The sequence below is a fragment of the Molothrus ater genome, chromosome 1 (genome assembly GCF_012460135.2).
Source record: "Molothrus ater isolate BHLD 08-10-18 breed brown headed cowbird chromosome 1, BPBGC_Mater_1.1, whole genome shotgun sequence".
NCBI classification, from domain to species: domain Eukaryota; kingdom Metazoa; phylum Chordata; class Aves; order Passeriformes; family Icteridae; genus Molothrus; species Molothrus ater.
Genome location: NC_050478.2, coordinates 36631507 through 36652996, shown reverse-complemented (window position 1 = coordinate 36652996; position 21490 = coordinate 36631507). Strand labels below are relative to the sequence as shown.

Genomic DNA, 21490 nt, shown 5'->3' with positions numbered 1-21490 from the left:
GGCAAATCTATATAATGCTTTTTCTAACTATATGAAATCATCCTAACTAGTTCATATGCATGTAATGGCTTTATTCTATAGTTGATAATGAAGCTGGGCTACCCTCTTTCCTCCAAAGGACAGGAAACTAAAATGCTAGCAAGCAACATAGGCATTTTTTGCTACGTATCCTGCTTACACATGAGATGTACGTATAAAACATAGCTTGATTACAGACCGGACTACTTAAGTGAAGAACCCCACTGAAAACATAATTAAATATAAACAAAGATTCTTCATAATTGCAACATACAGCCAAGTAAAATTTTTAAAATATTTATAACCTCAAGAATATTTCAGTCAACACATAATACAAGAAACATTATTTTCTTCACCTATACAAAGTTTACATACCTCTACTTGTGACTCTGCAGTAGGATCTATTGTGAACATAAACTAAGTAGATTGACGTCAACCCTCCATAATCTTGAAAATACAGAAATTAGTAATATTTGGAATTTATTTTTCTCTTTTCTGGTGCATGAGTAGAAGGGATTAATTTCTTCACAATGTTTTAATTTAGGGGTGGAACCTCCATTCTTGCTTAAAATGGCATTCTAAGTGTTATGATTAGCCTAACAATTGATTGCCAATGAAACAAGAATAACTACTTTTGGCAGATTCTGCTGTTGTTTTTCCTGCTGGCTTTTGTTCCAGCTTTTATTTTCCATGGGAAAATTTTCATATTGAGAATACTGAGAGGGCCCAAATCTTTTAAGACATCCCCTAAGCACACACACAATTAGATATCCTATGCTCATATAATTATTCCAGCAGTTATTTAGACAACTTGCAATTGCCTGACTTGAGCACTCAGTGGGAATATGTGCCAAAGGCAGGTGCACACTTCCCTTTTTTAAACAGCAGCACAAATCTGCAGGCTTATAAAGAAAAGGTCTTGATACTTTCAATATGAATTTTACCTAATGAGCCCTGTCTATACACTCCTATCTTCAACACATATTGTGCTATATAATTCTTCATATTGCCATTTCATCTGCCAAACACACACTACTTTTGCACATTTTTTTACCTCAAATGCATTGTACTGCAAAACAGAAAATAGGAATTTCTATGAATTTATAGTGGACAGGTCACTGTGATACATACAGGCTGACTGTAGATGGCTGTATTATTTCTAAACCAAATGCTATGCCCTGTGTTGAACAAAATTGTATTTTCATCGCTGAGTTGTTCAAGTTATTCAAAACATGGTATTACTAGAAAAAATTACATGCTTGACTGCTTGGCTTTTTTAATATCAAGATCTGCTCTAACACAAAATAAATGTAAGGAGAGACAAATAGAAAATCTTCATTGCAAATAGAAAATGAAAGTATGTGTTTGAAATTAATGAAAATACGGACATGCAAGGAAATTCTCATGTCTTCATTTGTTTTTTGTCCTGAGCTTTTTAATTTTAAATCTACCAACAATTTAACTTTAAATGGCTCTTTCGACTTTAAACAATCTGATGTAGCAAAAAATGTAAATGTATGGCTGTAAAACACTATCATCAGCAGGCCGGAACCTACTTTGGTCTCTCTTTTCTTAATCAAACATCTGGGAATCAAAAACATCTGTAGACTGACATGGAGCTAAGATTTCCTCTCTAAGTGTCTTTGGCAAAACCACATAGATAGGCTGATTATCTTGGCCTGAAATCACCCAAAAAGCTGAAAAGTTCCTTCCTGGGAATCAAGGGAATTGTAAGAAGTATCTTCAGAGATTAGACACCATACATTCATCATTCAGTTGTTACTAAACTTAAAAAATTTATGCCCATTTCATTTCATTGGATCGATCATCTTTATTCGTATGTTACCGTGAAGTATGTTCTAACAGTCAAACATGCCAGTTTTAGGCCTATTTTTCCAAGACTCCGTTTCAAATAATATTTCTGCTTCAGCTACATCTATAATGTACTATGTCTCCAGTGTCCCTTTTTTGTCTTGTACTGGTGATTCCAAAGAAAAGTCTGGATACCCAGTGCATCGTCACACGTAACGAGAAACTGCAAAACGGTCACAAGGAGCAACCTAAGTCACAAGGTTACAAGGTGCTTCACGTCACCTTCATACGCTTGCATAAATGCACCCCTTGCATGCTGTTTTTGCAAGAAAAATGAACTCTTCAATGCTTGGGACTCCTCTGTTCACGTCCCTTCATGACTTTAATGAAGGGCTGATGCCAAGCAAGGGGCACGTTTACCGATTTTCCAAGCCTTAAGTAAGAGATCTCTGTGACTGATCTCAATCGTGTGCCAGCGATCCAAGGGTGCCTTGGGAACCGACGGGACTGTCCCAGCGAGCTGCTGCCGGCTCGCAGGGCCGTGCCCAGTGACCGCGCTGCTGGGGCCGAGAGGCGCCCCGGCGGCCAGCTCCCATCTCCGGCCGCCGCGAGCTCAGCCGAGCACTGGACTCCTTCCACCAGGATGATTCCCAAGCGGTCTGAACCCGGCCATGCGCTCCCAAGGAGCGATGGTACCGACCCACTTTCAATTACCTTCATTTTAAGTCCCTTCCCTCCCACTCCTCACCACGCACTGCGCGACTGGTAACTGCACTCTACGCACGCTTTATGTAAACACAAACAGATCGGGCTTCCTAAAGAGGCCGAAAGGCCCCGAAGAGAAGCAAACCCTCCCGTCTCCGACCAACCCTGCCGCCCTTCTGCTGCTGCCTAGCGCGGTGGCGAGAAGCCGCGAGGGCAGCCCCATGCTCGCCCTTCCCCTTCCAGCAGCGCCCCGCAGCCCCGACGGCACAGGCAGCTGGGAGCCGGCACCGGGAGCTCGGAGCAGGGACAGGGAGCAGGCGCCGGGCGGCCGCGGGCTCGGGCGCCTGCGCGGCGGGAGCGGGGCGGTGCCACCGCGAGTCCCCGCGGGCGGGCAGGGAGCCCTTCTCCTTCCCTTCCCTTCCCTTCCCCGGGTCTCCCCCACCGCCTCCCCCTGCCCCGCGTCCCTCGCAGGGCGTCGGGCCGGCACGGGGGTCTGTGCGCCGCGCCGAGCCGCAGGGAGGGAGGGCGGGAGGGGAGGAAGGAGGGAGGCGGGGAGGGAGAGAGAGAGAGAGGCTGAGCCAGATCTTCATGCCACTGCAGGCAGCAGCAGCAGCAGGTAAAACCAGCTCCAGAGCATCTGCTCCCCTTCACCCGCTTGCCCCCCTCCCCGCCGGCCGCCCCGCAGCCGCAGTGCGCCGCCCCGAGCCCCGGACCCCGCCGAGCCCCTTTCCCGGCCGTCAGTGGCGGCAGCGGGGCCGGGGGGGCGCCGAGGCCTGCGCGCCCCGCGCCGCCGCCGCTGCTCGGCCTCTCCCGCCCTCCTCCCGCGGGGTCCCGCCGGGAGCGGCGGCGGCCCGGGGCGTGCCGAGGGCAGGTGATCCCCGGCAGGGAGCTGTGCAACCTCGCTGCCGGGAGGTGAGAGCAGAGAGGGAGGAGGAGGCGGCAGATTTGTCACAAGGTTTCCCCCTCTGGTTTCGTTTGTTGGCTTTTTTTTTTTTTTTTTTATTGTTGTTGGTGATTCCGATGGCTGAAGAGGGAAGTTGAAGGTCTTCATGGTTATTTTAATTTTTTTTCCCTCCAGGCCTTCAAAAAAGAATTTTTAGAAATAGCTTGTGTTCCCTTCAATTTTCCTGCCCCAGAGCCTATCTACCTCCCTGCTCTCACCTACCTGACTCAGTCTGTGCTAGCTGTTCATTGCCATCAGTGGTAGATGTTTAACCATCACACGTGTTTTTCTTTGGGACACAGCAGTTCAAGTGTTGTACAAGTTTGCATTTCTGTGTATGGGCTGCAATTAACACATTTTAGCTGTTTGAGAGTTTCATACAGTGAAATTGCTGTACTGTACCCATCAGTAGTTCAGTTTAGCTACATGCCCTGTGGTATTACACATCCTGGAGGCTTTATGGTTTGCTTTTAAGAAACAGTTGTTCCGTCATGCTGGCATAGCATCGCTTTGGTGGTATGCTCATGAAAGAGGTATACATGGGAAAGAATCATGTACAAAATGTACTGGGATGGCACTTGGGAAAAAAGAATACACGTCTAGCTCTGTGACTCCGCTCTATGGTATCCATTCCCTGCTTGACTCTCAGTAATCCTGGTTACCGTCCCTTACAACGCTCTGAAACTTGGTTAAAAAGCACCACATATGTCTCTACAGACTAAAGAAACTTCATTGAAGTTGTACTATGTCAGTTTTGTTACTGGTCACACATTAGTTCAGCTATTTACTGATAATACTTACTCTGTGGAAACTAAAGATTCCAAAATACATTCCAGTTATATGTGGGCTGATTGTTGTTATTGAAAATATTTTTAAGAATTTGAGGTTCATGAAATATTCAGTTGAACTAGTCCTAGATCCTATCTCTCTCAAAATCATCATCCACTGTTACAGTTGCAACTCAGAGGTTGAAATACTGTAAGATCTGAAACTGGGCAATAAGAAAATTACATTGTTTGTGGGTGATAATGGATTCTATTTTTGAAACCAGTCCTTTTTTTTCGTTTTGTTTGTGTAGTAGCTGTAAATGGTGAGTTAACACAATTGTGATTACCAGTTGTCAGACTTTTTTTTTTTTTTTTACTGACAGACGAGGCCCATGTTTAACCTAAATGCTGTACCCATAAGGGTCATATGGATGTATATAAATAGTGGCGATTGCTGAAGTTGTTAAAATTAATAATGTGTTGAAATCAAAGTTCAGACTGTCAGGTAAACAAACAGAGCCTATTCCAAATAAACTGGTGAATTTCAAAACTTTTTTTTGTATATTTTCGTACTTGAAATTGACAACTTTGCTATTGAGCCAGCAACTGGAGCTGTATGGGCTGCAACCTACATGGTAAATTTCAGTGCCTAGCAAAGTATGAGAACATGAGCAATTGCTGGATGTGTTATGTGCATACTGGAAAGATGGTGCATTTTTCCCCCCTTAGATTTTATGATGGCTTCATAATTTAGGTACTACAGATATGGTAAATTTCTGTGAAAACTAAACATTAGAAAAGATAGTAATGGCATCCTTTTGTCAGTGAGATGAAAGCAAGAGGCTGTTTTTCAGCTTTTTGGATGAAAAGGTGACTAAGTAAGGCTTCTACTGGTAGCTTTGGTCAATGATTAATTAAACTGATGAGATTCTTACATGTTTTACTTCATTTTGCCTTCTTGTAAATCTGAGAAAAGCCAGAAACTTGATGTTTAAAAACAGTTTTTCTTTTTAAGCTGCAGTATTAGCAAACCTTACTAGCCACACAAAATTGGTTCAGAGGTTTTCTGACCGGTTTGCTGCCTGTGAAAAGGGCAGTTACCTTTGAGAAATATAAGTGAATACATTCCTCTCACATTTTTCCTTCTTTACATAACCATGCTGGCTTTACTTGAACATTCTGCTTTTCTCTTTTGTTTGCACTTGAATCTTTTAGACTTTGTTACCTTGTACTGATGTGCAAGAAAAATGTGATTTCGTGGAAATATGTTATACATTCCCTGTCTCCCTATGATTTGTGCTAATGTAGAGATCATCTATGCTGTCTCCAGGTTATTGTTGCTATTACAACTTCATTTTTCACTGGGGAATGGCTGTGCAAAGAACTGGTTTACACTTTGCCCTGAAAGGAATTCTGTTGATGAAGTCTTAGAAAGTTTACTTCATGCTCCATCCTTAGGAGTTTTATCTTTAAGTGTTAGGTATGCTGCTGTAATTGACAACAGCTGTTGCTGAGAATTGTGGAGGATAGACAGTTTCTAAGATAATCAGTTCCTAGTCCATTGGAGGCTTTGTTGATTAGCACGTGTAAGAGCATTTTGGATCAGGAGCCAGTGATGTCTGCTGAGTGCAAATGTGGTGTCTTATCTAAACTGTTTGACTTAGGCTGTGCACTGCTCTGAAGCAAATAAGCTGTAGGTTTTGTGTGCTTTTTCTTCTGGCCCAGGAAAGGGCCCAAAGCAGTTAAGTCTGTAGTCTATAAAAACACACATCGTTGGGTGATCTGTGCTTTTCAGAGGAGGAGGAGGAGAACTGTTAAATATGATAGGAGTTGCTTGACTGTGTTTGGTTGTTACGTTGGTGAGGCTTGAACTCTGGTTTTGACCTCCAAAAGGTGTAGCTAGTACCATTTCCAGCTTTTAGGAAGGTTGTTACTGTGGTGTTTGTTTTATTTAAGAATGTTTTTTATCACTTAACCAAGTGACATTATTTTTCTGATGTTGCAACTTCTGTGATCAACTACTTTCACAAAAAGGACTTAAAAATAATGTAGTTTGAGGTCCCCCATTATAATCTAGTAATTCTTGCTCTTTTTAATGACATTAAATAGAAAAAAGCATGGTTTCTCTGAATCATACCTGAATCCATGTGTGACAGTCCTTGTGGAGAAACAGTTTACCATATTTGTAACTGTGACAGCAAGAGCTGAGCTGTAGCAGTTAGTCAAACTACATCCAGACCTTGGAGATGAACACTGAACATTAGCATTTATCTTGCATAAAAGTTGATGAGTTACCAAACAGAATAGAAATGAGTATTCTGCCTCTGTTAATGTTAGATGTAGATTTCCCAAAAGCACTGACTTGTAACATGACCCGAAATCTCTTTGGAATTAGTTTGAGGATACTAGGAAGAGTCAGGTGTTACTGATACTGAATTGAATACAGCAGAAATGAGACAGTACCATGGTGTTCTATTTAAAAATCCCCAACATTATCCTTCTGTACTATTTAATTTAGAAGGTTTTCTGTTCTGCTAATGGGCTGGCAAATCGTTATTTTAGGTTTATTAAAGACCATTACTACCATGCTACTAATTAATCTAGTTGTGTATGTGAAAAGTTCGTGTGCTTTCTGGAGTTGACTTGCATTAAGTACTGCATCTATCTTAATGCAAGTGCATTTCACCTTAAATGTATTACAGCATCAGTTCTTGTCTCAATGGGTTTGATTTCTGAACTTCTGGTGGGCTAAGCTTTTTCTTTTTTTTTTTTTTTAAGTGTATCGAGATACTGAGAATCTACCATCTACTTTTCTGGATGACTTGTTTCAGTGATTCATCTTTGCCACTATTTAAAAATAAGGCATGCAATTATTGTTTGAATACATTTGAATGCATCTGTCTTTCCTTAGTTCTTGTTATCTCATCTGAATTCTCTATCATATCAGACTGCCTTAAACTTGATTCGTCCCTTTGACACTGTGCTTTCACTCTTCTGCATGGTGGCAGTCCCTAGCATTTAAAGACACATACAGATTTTAAAATACGTAGTTTTTAAAGAGCATCAACAGATCAAAGATTTGCTGGGCAGACTACTCTAGGACTCTGAGATAAGTTTAACAAGTATGTTGATTTAAAATGTTTTTCTCACAATGTTTTTTAACATCTGATCTGGAACATCTGCTTAACAAATGAGTTGGAAGGAAAATCAATATAATGTGATACAATTATACCATTTTGCATCTTTCCAACTATAGAATGAAAGTATTTATTGACTATTTTTGATCTGTCCTAACAGTTTTTAACACTTGTGCCACCTCTGTCTAGTTATGGGCCTCTGTTATTGTTGAGGTGGTGTTTGTTACCAACACCCTTTGTGGTGTCATGGGTGGATGTTTTGTGTCTCTCACTTTCTACAGTCTGCAACAATAGTTTATACTGATGGTGATGTAGCCTCCCATGTTCTACGTTGTTGAACCTGCTTATTTGTTTTAATTTGCTTTTTAATTTTTTTTTTTTATTTGTTGAGGTTTTGAGAAACTAGGCTGAGCTGTAGCCAAAATTGTACAAGATTCTCCCTTTGGCTAGCTGTAGAATTGCCTGACCAGAGATAAAAGCCATTGCAGATGTTTCTGTTTTCCTGTTTTTTAAAGATTTTTCTTTCCTATTAATTTTGTTTATAACACTTTTTTATTTCTGAAAGTTTGAAAACTCAGGAATATGAGCATTGTTGTGTGTTACATGCTAATATAAAACTCGGTAATCTCTATTTGGCTGTGTATTTTGATCATGATCAGTAATTATTAGGCTATGTCCAGTGTCTACTCCAGTGATTTACTCATTGTAGATACTATAATGGAATATATGATAATTCCTTTAGTTATGGTGAGTGCTGTTAGAAAATTGTTACTAATAGTTTTTAAAAACTGATGTTTTTACTGTTGACAGCTTAAGATCCTGAGATATTAGATTTCAGTATTAAAGACTTCAGTTTGACCTTTTTCTTTCAGCACATTAAAAATAGGGCTTACCAAAAGAAAAAAATCCTACTGTTCTCTAGTTTGAGCTGGTGGTCTGTAACAGTCCTCTATTATCACCACCTTCTGAGTGAGCTGGTGTATTTAACTCTTAGGCCAACATACAGTCAGGATCCTTTGGTTCTGAATTATCAGGTAATGAATGTCTGAATGATGTTTCTTGAAACCTAGATTGTGCCTGCTTCATAATTAATGTTGTTTTCATGTAGTCTCTGGGTTTTACACAAGTGGGCCTTTGGCCTTTTTTTGTGTTGGGTGTGCATGTGTGTGTGGTTGGGTGGTGCACATGGAGAATAGACTTGAATTTAGGAAAGGGATGGAAATTTTTGGAAGTTTTAAAGAATATTTCTGGAACTGTAGAAGTAAATTTTTGACATTTAGACTTCACTGTAATGTTAGTGTAAGAATTGTACTTGCTGTCAGATTAATTTTCATCCAGGCCATTGTTTTGTGACTTAGTGGCCAACAGCAGATGTTTTAAATGAAGTTACTTCATTTAAAAGTTACTGAAGTTACTTCCCAATTGTGGATTAACTACCATACCATGGAGCTTCTCAAATTCTTGTCAGTTTATAAGAGTTTACAATGCTGACCTGAGTTTTGTTAGACATAATAATTTTCTTGTTGATAGTTAATTTTATATAGGTGGATGTTTTCAATATCCATGGTAATATGTAGTTATTTTACAAATTTTACTATGCTGTGTTTATAATCTACCTCCCCAGTGTCATGCTCAGCACTCTTTCCTCAATTCTTAAAGAGTAGCTTAATGCTCAGTCATTACTTGAGGAGGTGATAATAATTTCTTATCTGCTATGCTTTAGATGTGTCAACAAGCAGTTTGATTTGCCAGCATGCTGGCCACTTAGTTATATTCTGTAGCTTCATTTATTTCACATAGCGTTGATGAAGATGATTATATTCTGGATCCTGATATTTTCCATTAACAGTGGTGGATGTGACCAGTGGCTCCTACATCCAGTATTATGTGGATAAGCACACTCTTTCCTCAACCCTTTTTTTTTCCTACCTGTCATTCTTCAAAGTAATTAAACATTTATATCTGGTGAAAGATCTGTCTATATTTTACTGATTGAAGTCTGACAAGCTGCAGTGTAGTTATATTTTCAGACCTTCCCCAACAGATTCTCTTTCAAAATTAATATTATTCTCTTTAAAAGTTACTAGTTTTTTTATCATCTCTGCTTTAAAAGTTTTTGTAAGTGTTCCCACTGACCTTTCCCATGTAAGTTGGACCTCTTTTAAAACTAGAGACTTTCAAGCCTTAGGTGGTATGTTTCATGTTTATTTCATTATCATACTTATATCAGCATGCTTGCTTGCAGCATAAAACTAAATAAGAGGATCCAGTGTAAAGTTGATACTTTGATTTCTTGTACCTTGTTATTAACTAAAGTTTATCTGGGTTATTCATGATTAATGTTTAGTACTTTTGTAGAGCCTTTCATCTATAAATGAAAATAGCATTAATATATTTCAGTGAGAGGAAAGTGACTTAGTCAAGGCCAAACAACAACACAAAGGAAAAGGTTCAGTAAACTCAGATTTTATACTATCTTGTCACTGCTAATACAGGAGTGCATTGTAAAATATTTAATAAATCTGAAATTTTAAATGCATTGGTTAAATAGGAGAAATGAGAAGTAATTTAAACATGTTAAATAGTAAGTGATGTAAAAAAAGTTTGATAAGTAGAATGAAAGAGTAAACATAATAGAGAACCTGCTATATCTACTCTGAGGAAGATATAACTCTGACCTCAGCAAGTTCAGAGGAGGACCACAAAGATGACACAGAGAGCTGGAGCACCTCTGCTGTGAAGACAGGCTGAGAGAGCTGGGGCTGTTCTGCCTGGAGAGGAGAGCACACCAGGGAAGCCTTACAGCAGCTTTCCAGGACCCAAAGGGGGCCTGCAAGAAAGGTGGAGAGGGATTTTTTTACAAGGGCATTCATTGAATGGGACAAGGGGTGATGGCTTCAGACTGCAATAGGGTAGCTTTAGATCGGTGTTAGGAAGAAATTCTCTACTCTGAGGGTAGTGAGGCACTGGAGCAGGTTGTCTGGAGGACTTGTGGATGTTCCCTGCATGGATGTGTTCCACATCAGGCTGGGTGGGGCCCTGAGCAGCCTGGTGTAGGGAAAGGTGTCCATGCTCTGGGCTGGAGGGATTGGAACGAGATGATCTTTAAGATCCCTTCCGACTCAAACCAATTCTGGGTTTCTGTGATACAAGGAGAACAGATCTAATGCTTATGGCACAAATGGAAGTAAACATTTAATACACTTGTCTTAATGTATATCTGATAAGATACTTGATGATTGTGCTGGGAATGATAATGGCATTATTAATTTCTTTAGTGAGACAAGTGGCTCTCTGCTGATATTCATGTTTGTTTTGTATGCCCTGCTTCCTATAAAACTTACCTATGCTCTCAGAGCAGTGACTTGGGCACCTGCTGAGTATACAGCCTCTTACTTTTGTCGGCACCACATACTTAAAAATCTGTGGGAGCCTTGCATGATTTTTGGTTATTCATGAGACAGTAGCATAGTGTTTCTCCTCCTTTGGGCCTGACTTACTTTGAATTCACATCACTTACACTAAAGCCTATGATGCTAATAAATATACATATTTTGGGTAGAAGTTAATAAATACAAATATGTAACATACATATCTATATAGTTTGGTTTGGTTTTTTTCAGACTAAACCTAGTGCTGCTTTTGACAATACCTTTTAAAGTTCATTATACCCCATAACCTTTATGTACAATGTGTTTAGCAGTCTAGGCTAATGGAGCAAAGATTTGAGCTCCTTTGAGCTGTAGATTTTCATTGTAGATTCACATTTGTATGTAAAACTTGCACTGGTTGTTTCTGCCAGTTTCCATGCTTCATGAAAATATGTAGCAGATAATTTTGAAGTTATTCTTTTATTTTCAAGTCTGCAAAAATCTGGATACCTCTAAATTTAATTTTTGTGACTGATTGAAACAACAGTGAGTGAGTGCAAGCAGAGGAAAGTGCAACAGGCAGGATGTTGCTGACTTCCTGTAATAAGAGGAAATTCATGTCCCAGTCAGTGGAAAGGTTTCTTCCAAATATGAGTGGAATATGTGCATTGTGCATAAAACACATTTAAAGCATTCAGTCAGAAGTTGGTGCCTTGAGAAATAAAACGAAAGGAATCAAAAAACCATCATTTTAGATTGTTGAAGTGTCTGCATTACAGTTAGGACTTGGTGAATTTTTTTTTGCGAGTGTACCTTTCAAAGGAAGCAGGTAGTGAGAATTAAATGAGACCGTTTTATGAATGAGGGTAAATTTCACCTTTTGTTTGTGAATTTGCTTCACAATTTTCTGGAGAGACACATCATTGTGAAATCCCCTTTGAAATTTTATGTTGGTACTTGGTGTACTACTTTGAGTAAGTTTGTTTCAGGAAGTTCTCTTTTCAAACTAAAAATTCTTTCCTATATAGATTTGTAAAAAAAACTGTAAGGCAGTATAAATACTGTATGCGTCGTCCCTTTCTCACAAGATTACCTTCTGTAATCAGGATCAATTTCACTTAGTAGAAGGGTATTTTGATTTTTGGATTTGTGCTATAGTCCCAACTTTTACTCATTATACTTCCCATGAGTCTTGATTTGCAGATTGCTTGATTTAGGTGCGAGATGATAGTTTAGGCTCCACTGCAAGTCAGGGAATTGGAAAGCGATTTTAAGGGACAGATGGAATGAGATATGTCTAAGATAGGCTGTGCCTGCTGCATTTTCAGCTGATTGCCAGTTGCTTGTGGTCACTTTCCTACTACACATTTTTCAGAAATGTATGTGAACACAAGCAGCCTGCTGATTGCTTTTGCTTCCTGCCTTTGACCACTGAAGTTGATGGCTCATTTGACACACCTTCAAGATAGAGTTTCAAACTTCAGTCTGCAGAGATGGAAAAGCTGCCCAGTCTTTTGTCTCTTAAAATTTTTATCTTGAGCCTTAAGTATATTCTTTGGGGTGAAGTGTGGGGAATTAAGTATCTGAGAAGAAATGAAGCATGTATTAGACAGATACTAGTTAATGTTTATTCTTAATAGCTATAGATGATGTCAGGCATCTATTTGGTGCAGTCATGCTTTCTTACCCACAAATTCAGAATCAGTTTATTACAAGGTTCGGTCCTTACAAAACTGAGTGGGGAGGAGCAAAGGACAGCAGCTACTGTCACTGAACATAGAGCTCCACTTTGACATTTTGCACAGCTGGGATGGATTGAGGTACTTGTACAAAATGTCCAAGTGGCACTGTCAGCTGTTGCAAATCCTGCTAAGATGCTATGTTGCTTTATTGCACTCCTGTGCACTCTGAAGCTTCAGTGATTGGAGAAAGTCCTAACTTGTTTTTCGTTATGTTAAACATTTTTGTTCTGGTCTTTAGCAATTTTTTATAAATTGTCAAAATTCTTGTATATTAGATGAAAAATACGTAGCTCTCCCTATATATTCAAGTATTCAAAACTGACATATGCCAGGAATTAGAGCGTTAGAACTGTTGCTGTTTCATTGCTGTTCAGGGAGAGTAGATTTTTACATTAATTTACAGTAATAGAGTATGATCAGTCATGGTTATAATTTCCACTGTGAGTAATTTTATCCAAGAAGAGGGCAAATGTGGGCTGAGTGAACATCATTTTACTACTTGTAACATCTTACAAAGACTGGGATAAAAGTGTATTGTTAAACTCATGCTATAATTTTTGTATGTTGACTGGAGTGCTTGGTCTCATAGAGCTGCTGGTAATTATCATTTAATCCCTAAGCTTGTTAGATACCTCCTAATACAGGTAGTCAGTCTTTTGCCAGTGTTTTGAATTAGCTTTCAGTGATACTTGGGGCATTTTCTGTTACACTCAAAATCTTCAGACTCATCCTATCCTCCTCCAGAAGTAATGGATCACCTAGGTGAGGCTGAATGAGCTTGATAAAGAACAATGTGTGGATAGAAAGTGGATGACAAGGACTTAAATCAGTGGGTTTAAGAGGAAAACCTTCAGTATAGAGCTTAATAACAGGCCTTTTTTCTTTCTTTCTTTCTTTTTTCTTTTTTTTTTTTTTTTAGCAAAGAGCATTAATCATAGATCCCTCTTTCCTTTTGCAGTTCTACTTTGCCCTAATGCTTGCAGCCATGGACTTTCATAAGCATGAAAGAAGCTAGCATTTGTTTAAGATTCCACCTTCTGGAAACATGGAATAAAATCAAATCCAACAACACAGAAAGTGTGTCGAACTGGTCATTACTCTTTTTTGTTTTGTTTTTTTACAGAGTATGTCTCAACATTTTGTTTGCCTGATTTTTGTGCATATCAACCACATGCTTCTGTGTTTTCATATCAACCACATGCTTCTGTGTTTTCAAACCATGAGGAGATGCAGCTGCAACAGAAATAATTGTAGGGTGGTGTTGTGGTTTAACCACAGTAGACAGCTCAGCACCACGTAACTGCTCAGTAGAAAAGAAATGCGGGCAAGAAAGAACAAATACACTACAAGTAAAGATACAGTATTAGGTATTGAAATAGACTGTATTGGCCCACTGTATTTGTAGTAGTAGTGGAAGACAGGTTTCTAAAGGGGTTTTTATTCATGTTGTCTTCCATTATTGTATGATGGTATGCAATGATAAAGATGCAAACTAGAAAAAGAATGTAAAATTGCTGATGAGAAGCTTGATCATTCAAGAGAACTTTTTTTATAGTTACTGAAACCTTTGGCGACCAGTGGGATGAGCATTTTAGAAACTGCACTGCATGGGTTGACTGGGAGGCAAGTTAAATGTCATGAGTAAGTGGGGTAAATGAGCATCTTTGATGTATAGGAAGGTTGACTCTTACGTGTATAGGTCTTACACAAAACAACAAGGAGAATGACGGAAGTTTCAGATGAGATCTGAATGTATTGGAAAATGAAGAGGAGCTGATGTAGATCTTGTTTTGAGCCTGAGTGGTAAAAATGGTGACAGAGATGTATTTGATAGTGAGAGAGAAAAGTGGTCAAGGATTTCTCATTTGTCTCAAACATTCGATTTCGTTTAGAAAGAAATATATCTGTAGCAGTACATTGCATTAAGCTGACACTCTTTCTGATGTGCTCAGTATACCATGTGCACTATTTCATTTAAAAAAACAAACTACTCAAGTTGCCAGCAAGTCTCCAAATTGCTAATATGGTATTTTAGCTGATGTTTCTTACTTGCCCTGACCAGACAACTCTCAAAATTACTATTCAGGTTAACGTCAGAGTAAGTGAACGTTGGGTAGCAATTTCATTTTTTCAATGTGAAAGAATTTATCTTTCAAAGTCCTGAGTTCCATTTTGCAATGATTTCATCATTGCAATGTGTCCTGAACTGACAGCAGTAAATTAACTGACATTTCACTTGAGACTAATTCCTGTCTACAGTTAAGAACTTTGCTTGGTGAAATGTTATGGCCATGCCAATTTTATTCTTGTTCATTTTGCTTAGTTTTGAAGGAACTGAAACCAATGTCAATTCAAGAATTTTGTTTTAGTAGCTAGTAATGGGTTTGTCATGATTCATTGCTATGTCTGTTTATAGCATCCACTGGATACTGTGACTTTCAGTGTAGTCCCTCTTGATATACTAACCTCTTTTCTATAACTTGAGATACATTTCATAGTTTCACTAACTTCAATGAATGTTTCAAAGTATTTTTACTTTCATGTGACATTCGCCTTTCTCTGAGGCTGAGACCTCAGAAACTGTCAATTCCTCTCAAAGTCCCTGCCACTGTGTGATACAGTGACTTGAAGTCTCAGGTAAAAGACGACAGTGAAGTGAAAATGAAATGCAAGTAGACTTTCTAATTGCCTGTACAGGTAAACAAATGAAAAAAAAAAATCTAAGTAGTATCTGTCATCTTGCATAAACGAGAAATGGTTTATCTTCCATGCTGGACATTTGCTTTCATATCTTCCTTTCAGAGCTCTAGCTGTGCCATCTGTCTTCTTCAGTACTTCTGAAGTGGACTGTCTTATAGCAAGAGCTCAAAGTTCAACACCCTGCTGTAACCTCTGTTGTCTGTGACAGCTGGTCACAGATCATCCGACTGCCCTGAGCTGTGCTAGGCATTACTGCGTCCATGGGCATGTATAAATTACAACAGTCCTTGAAAGACTAATTATTTTATTAATAATGTGATAAAAGAAAAAACCTAAATAAAGAAACCCTCAAACTTTCTATGTCCTAAGCTGACCTGGTCTCTTGAGGAGAGTTGCTTTGCGACCTCTCAAATTTAAAAGGTCTGACATTGAGTTAGCTGCCCCTTATTAGTAATGCAGCTGCATCTTGATGGTGGAATGGCTCGAGGTCTGGAGGGAATGGCAATGATAAGGTGAGATTGAAGCTGAAGTTTTGTTTCCCTCTGCCCATTTTAACCTCAATTTGAAATGCCTTTATGCAGAAATAGGACAAGTTGTTGGTAACCATGAGAAGCTCCTCAATGTCTGCCCCATTGTGTGTGTTGTGATCCCACCAAATGACAATTGGCAGGAAATCTAAAAGGAAATGTGTGTCACCAAGTATAAGCAAATAAAGCCCAATACTGTACTGGGAATAGATACATCTGAATTTAGCGCCAGTCTATTGACTATGCACAGTATAAGTCTTAGACTCAACATGGCTTAAAACAATCACCTTCACTTTGTTCAGTTGGATGTCCTCTGATCGTGTTCTGCCCAAAACTGAATTCTCTTTTTACTTTGACTTTTTCATTATACATGTGATTATCACACTTTTTAATGTGCAGTAAGGCTAGTATAAGGCCAGTTGGTAATGTGTTGCTGACTAGGAAAAATGTTTTTCATTCATTAATTGAAATAGTCATACATGTACTTATGCATATTTGACCACTCAGCTGTGGTGAATCTTTTGTCAGTCAATCTGTCTTGCTTATGACAGTTCATGAAATGTGTTTCAAGTACTGCCTGTTCCCTTAATTCTCTTGAGAACTAAAAAAAAGAGAAGTTGTTTATTTTTTCATTTATATCTCTTTCATAAAGCCATGGTAGGTGCTGGGAGATTTTCAGTATTTAGTCGTTATAAGAGGTTCTGTGCATACATATAAGCATTTTAGAATTCTATATCAGATATGTAAACCTTATCTATATGCATAGTATTATAAGCAAATTATCTCTTTGCTTTCGATGAATCTTGATCTTATGAAGGTGTCTGGAGCATTCAAGCCAGAAAACTGCTGCCATTCCTAAACAGCATCGAAATGTACATGGGAAAAAAAGCCAAGAATTACTGTTCTGTTCTCCACATGGGCTCTCTTTACCTACACTGGTACTGCTGGCATAGGTCGTTAGGAATTTCCTACAGCCCTGTAGTTGGATTGCAGTTATTATCAGGGAAAGGCTCTTCACCCAGAGGGTGGTTGAGCACTGGAACAGGCTCCCCAGGGAGGTGGTCACAGCACCAAGCCTGGCAGCGTTCAAGACGTGTTTGGACAGCACATCATGTGATTCTTGGTGTGTCCTGTGCAGGGCCAGGAGTTGGACTCAGTGATCCATGTGGGTCCCTTCCAAATCAATATATTGTATAGTTCTGTGATTCTAAACTAAAGTCTGCTTGTTAGGCATTGCTAACCTCAGTGACTGATTTGTGGATAAGGCAATGTTATGGCAGCTGGTTCTGTATTACAGCTAATGAAATGGTCCATTCTTAGATTTGAACTGTGAGAGCACAACAAAGTTTTGAAATTCACAGAAGTAAATTAGACCTGCATTTATTAAGAACTTTGTATCTTAGTTTTAATTCTGCATCTTACTCATTTGATCAGGTTTACAATCAGTGAAGTGGGAATTTTTATTCAAGGAGTCTCTAGTTCAGCATGTGGAATAAAGGTGGGTGAATGAATAACCAGGGCTTTGAATGGTTACTGACTAATAATTAAGCCCACAGCTATCTTGATAATCCTTGAATGATGTAAACTTTACATTGTCTTGTCATGTGACTAGAAGATAGAGATGCAGTAGGTTTAATTTTTCTTTTTAAGATCACGTGAAATTTGTATTCAGAGTAAAACTCTTTTGACTCTGAAGATAATCCCGTATAATAAAAAAATACTAAATTCACATTACATTTTCTAATGTATTTTACATTAATAAAAGTATAGAAGATTGGTAAATACAAGATATAAAAATTACATGGACATTATTCCTTCTGTTTATGGTTGACTTGACTTTGTGTTTAGATTTTGGATTTTAACTGATCTCATTAGGTGAGCTATTTTCTTTTTATAGTATGCGTTGTTTGCATTGTATGTGCAAATTTAAGGTTAAATAGTGTAAATTTAAAGTATTTGTCTTGAATGCCATCACACGGCATGTATGGGACAACCTCATGATCAGACCCAGCTAGTATGTGTTTATGAAAGGACAAGTCCTAGATGACCAACCTGATCTCTCTTTATGACAAGGTGACCTGCTAACTGGGTGAGGGAAAGGCTGTGGATGTTATCTACCTAGACTTCAGGCCTTTGTCATTGTTTCCCACAGCATTCTCCTGGAGAAACTGTCTGCTTGTGGCTTGGATAGGCAGATGCTTCACTGGGTAAAAATGGGCTGGCTGGCCAAGCCCAGAGAGTGGTGATGATGGAGTTACATTCAGCTGGTGACAGATCACAGTGATGTCCTCAGGGCTGAGCAGTGGGACAAGCCCTGTTTAATACCTGTATCAAGGGTATGGATGAGGGGATGGAGTACACCCTCAGTAAGTTTGCAGCTGACACCATGTTGGGCAGGAGTGTTGATCTGCTGGAGGATGGTAAGGCTCTGCAGAAGGATCTTGACAGGCTGGGGCCAATGGTCTGAGGCTCAACAGGGCCAAGTGCCAGGTCCTGCCATTGAGTCACATCATCCCCAGACAGTGCTACAGGCTGGGGCAGAGTGGCTGGAAAGCTGCCTGGAGGAAAAGGACCTGGGGATGCTGGTTTACAGCAGCTGAACATGCGCCAATGTGTGCCCTGGTGGCCAAGAAGGCCCATGGCATCCTGGCCTGTATCAGCAGTAGTGTGGCCAGCAGGAGCAGGGCAGTGATTGTCCCCATGCACTCGACACTGGTGAGGGCACACCTTGAATCCTGTGTACAGGAAACACGTTGAGGTCTGGAGTAAGTCCAGGACAGTGAAGCTGGTGAAGGGTGTGGAGTGCATGAGGAGTGACTGAAGGAGCTGGAGTTATTTAGGCTCTAGAAAAGGAGGCTCAGGAGAGCCTTATTGCTCTCTACAACTACCTGAAAGAAGGTTGTGTGTGGGTGAGGGTTAGTCTCTTTTCCAGGTAACAAGAGGAGACACCCTCAAGTTGTGCTGGGGAAAGTTTAGATTAGGTTTTAGGAAAAATTTCTTCACCAAAAGATTTGTGAAGCACTGAAATAGTGTCCCAAGGGAAATGGTTGGGTCACCATCCCTGGGGTATTTAAAAGATGTGTGGATGTGGCACTTGGGAACTTGGTAGGTTTGGCAGTGTTAATGGTTGGATTTGATGATCTTAAAGGTCTTTTCCAACCTAAACAATTCTATTCTGTTGAAATGAAATGTTTGTAATGGCAAGAATTCTGGATAGGTAGCCTATGCCATCTTTTTCTGGCAAGCATATGATGTCATGAAATTATTTTACTATAAAGTATTGTGTAGCATGCTGTACATTACTGAAAACAGCTTTACTAGTGGTACAGAGAATTACTTCAGCGAATTATCGTTAAAACCTTGTTCACTTCTTCACAGTATATATTCTTTTCTGCTTCTATCATTTTAGAGGAATTCTGTTGTCCTGCTCTGCTATTCTGAAGGCTATTTGTCTCTGTTACCAAAATTAATTGATCAGGGGGTCAGAGGAAATATCTGTTGGTTGCCTGCATGGTTTTGCTCCGTGCCAAGCAATACACTTGTTATCATTATGAATTCTTACGTAAAATGGATAATAAAGTGCTGGTACAGCTAAGTGAAGTAATTCATTACTTTCCAGATGCCTACTAAGCACTTAGTTCCTGGAGTCAAATATTGGGGTCCTGAGCTTCTGGATGCTTAAGATTTGTTCCAGGAAGACAAAATTGATTTGTACTTGTAAGTCCTGAGTGACTTCATTGTTGGTGTCAGTGATGGAAAGACCTGCAGCTAAACAAACTTGAACTGACCAATACAGTTACAATCAAGATAAATTTACTGGAGGTGAGAGGTGGAAGAAGACATTGTGCAGCAGTCGGTTAAATTAAACTATTGTCTGTCCAGTGTTTCTGGCTCTGATTCCAGTCATTAACTTAATTTCTGCTGTTACTCTTCTAAGGGGCTTATGATATCTGCAGTACGTAAAAATTAGTTCCCTTTTTATGGGTTAAAATTTTACATCAAATAAATTTATGTCTAAAATTAGAAAGTAAACATTGATGAATCTGATTTTTAATGAGTATTCAGAAATCTTAATAAATATGCTATAAAATTAACTGAAACATACATTGAGAGGCATTTAGTGAATATAGACTTTTTACAAAAGGAATGAGAAGACTTATGTGAGATATAGGTGGTCATAGTGAGAATCAGGAGTTCAGGAAGGATAACTAAGAATCACTTCTGAACAGTAAACAGTATTTTCAATTACTTTTATTTAAATTAAAAGCATAAAATGTGCTTTTAATTTAAATAAATTAAGTGTCTTAAGGCTGTTAGTATTTAAATGGGAAAAATTTTTGATTCTGATCTGTGTCTGTGAAGTGTTTTATCTTGAAGTCTTGTAGGTAGCACTCCAATTTCCATGTGACTAATAAAATACAGATAGTCTGGAATTTAGTCACTGAACAAATATGAATTATTGTTCAGATGTAGAGAGTGAAAGAAAATGTATGTTGAAAGCTGGTTAAAAATTTGAGAGTATCTATTATTAAGAAGTATTGATACTGGAATTTAGGTGAGAGAAGAAAAAATAAGATTAGTTAGGAAAACCAGTCCTCTGGTGGCTTATGGGCCTGGGTCATGTACATTTGCCTTGCTAATGCTTTTTTACTGTGATTAAAAACTTCCAGAGCTCATGACATCAAAAAATTCATTGTGTGGAAAAAACTAAAACATTCCTTATTGTTGGCTTCAGTGTTATGTTTGGCTTTGAAGAAACTGACTTGTTTTACAGTTTCAGTCAAAGATCAACGCAATCATTTGAGCCTTGACTTTCTCTTCCAGGAGTCTGACAGAGCTGGCGGCATTTTCGTCTGTCAGGCTTTTGTTGTTTAAAATCAACTCTTTGACTCACTGACACTGTAATGAGGAGTAAACAAGCCCTATTTCTTTGCGACAATTTGTAGTGTGTTTTTAGTGGATTCTGAATTTAGCAGTGCTGATTTAACAGTTGTTATATCATGTAGCTGTAGTAAACTTCTTTACTAGTGGTAATAATTGAGTTGAGGAAATTAGTTTCACAGCCCCCTGTGGAGGGGCTTGTCTTTGGTGCTGGTGTTGTGAGATTTGGTCCTCCACTGCTACCTGTCTGTTTGCTTCACAGTGCCATCTTCCCAGTTCTCCTCTTGAATTTAACCACTGCTTTGTGGTAACAGAGTTTCAAGTGTCCTGTTTGGCCTTTTCTCCCAGTGATAAATGTTTTAGATAATTGCAGGACCACATGTGCTTCTGATCATACATGAATGAATGTTCTAACATATAGGGCTTAAAAATATGTCTGAGAATAGGTACTCAACTGTACCAGTACAATTTAGAGGATACGGTGTTGCTGAGAAGCAAAGGTTTAAATTTCATGTAATTTCTCTAATTAGAGAATGCAACAGTGATGTCCCTTACAATCAAGTTAAGAGTCAACATTTACAAGTAGTGATCCTATCTAGCAGGTATGTAAATATCTGAAGCCTTCTGGATATCTTATGTTAAAAAGAAGACAGAACTTTGTGTCTTGGAGAATCTACAATAAAAATAAACCTAAAAAGAGAAAATTATTTAATTCAGGATTCCATTGTTTTTTTGTTCTGTGTTCTAACCAAAGAAATTTTATTTTTGTTTACTTCTTGGTTGTTAGTTGCTGTCTATTCAGCATGCAACTTACTCTTCATTGATATTTTTAGCAAATCTGAAGGTTACGAGAATTAGGTAGCAAGAGTTAAAGGAAAGTTATGTTG

General features: G+C 39.0%; 1 protein-coding gene across 1 annotated transcript in view; it reads left to right on the top strand.

Annotated features, from left to right (window-relative positions):
* Positions 1–3091: 3091 nt before the first annotated feature.
* Positions 3092–21490, top strand: part of TBC1D5 (TBC1 domain family member 5) — a 318136-nt gene continuing 299737 nt past the window's right edge. The window contains exon 1 of the mRNA XM_054514222.1: positions 3092–3151. The gene's annotated coding sequence lies outside the window, so the exon portion shown is untranslated. The remainder of the gene's footprint in view (positions 3152–21490) is intronic.